Source organism: Gorilla gorilla, chromosome 21, assembly GCF_029281585.2.
Source record: "Gorilla gorilla gorilla isolate KB3781 chromosome 21, NHGRI_mGorGor1-v2.1_pri, whole genome shotgun sequence".
In the NCBI taxonomy this organism is placed as follows: domain Eukaryota; kingdom Metazoa; phylum Chordata; class Mammalia; order Primates; family Hominidae; genus Gorilla; species Gorilla gorilla.
The window spans coordinates 62,056,011-62,057,219 of NC_073245.2; positions in this window are offsets into that span (position 1 = coordinate 62,056,011).

Below are 1,209 nucleotides of genomic sequence, written 5' to 3' on the forward strand. Positions count from 1 at the left end.
AGTTTGGAGTCAGATAAACTCTGGATCAAAGGCCAGCTCACTGTGTGATCTCAGGCAACTGAATCTCTGAGCCTCACTCTCTCTGTAAAATAAGGACAATAAAAATACCTACTGAGTTCTTTAGAATGCCTTTCACTAGAAAGAAGTGGGTAATAAAACTCAAGCATGCTTTACTGGAACAGGCTCCCCTGGCTCCCCACACAGGACATTTCTAGGACTGGGGAGCAGGAGATCCAGCAGCCTAGTGATCTCATCCTGGAGCCAGGCTTTTTCCATGTCTCCGTCCACAGTGTTGGTTTCATCCTCAGGCTGGTCCTCCTCGTGATCGCAGGATGACTGCCAGGAGCTATCAGGGCCACGGGCATCCTCTTTCATGTCTGGTAGGAAAATAGATTCACTTCCAGGCCATCTTCCTGGAAGAGTGAGGAAGAACTTTCCCAGAAGCGTCTGGCAAACTTCTCTCCACTTCTCATTAGCCTGAGGTAGGTCAGAGGCCCATTCCGGAACCAAACTCTGGCAAAAAGGTGCAAGTCTCATGATTGGCTTAGACTCATTGGTTCCAGTGCCTGTGGCTGGGCTGGGATGGAGGTCGAGGAGTCAGTCAACAACATTGTCCTCTCTACCTGCCTCGAACGGTTACTGGGAGAAGAAAATGAGATCATGCTTGCAAAGCTTAGCATACAGTAGGCGCTCAACTAATAATAGCTCTTATTACTACTACAGGCTGAGTATCCCTCATCCGAAATGCTTGGGACCAGAAGTGTGTCAGAATTCAGATTGTTTTGGATTTTGGAATATTTGCATTATATTTACCAGTTGAGCATTCCTAATCTGAAAATCTGAAACCCAAAATGCTCCAGTGAGCATTTCTGTTGAGCATTACATCAATGCTCAAAAAGTTTGGGATTTTGGCACATTTCAGATTTCAGATTTTCAGATTAGGGATACTCAACCATATTATTATTATTTTCTTTTTTGAGACAGGGTCTTGCTCTGTCTCCCAGGCTGAGTACAGCAGTGTGATCTTGGTTCACTACAGCCTCAACTTCCCAGGCTGAAGTGATCCTCCTGCTTCAGCCTCCCGAGTAGCTACCTGGGACCGCAGGTGCCACCACACCAGGCTAATTTTGTTTAGTTTTTGTAGAGAGGAAGTCTCACTATGTTTGCCAGGCTGGTCTTGAACTCCTGGACTCAAGTGATCCTCCTGCC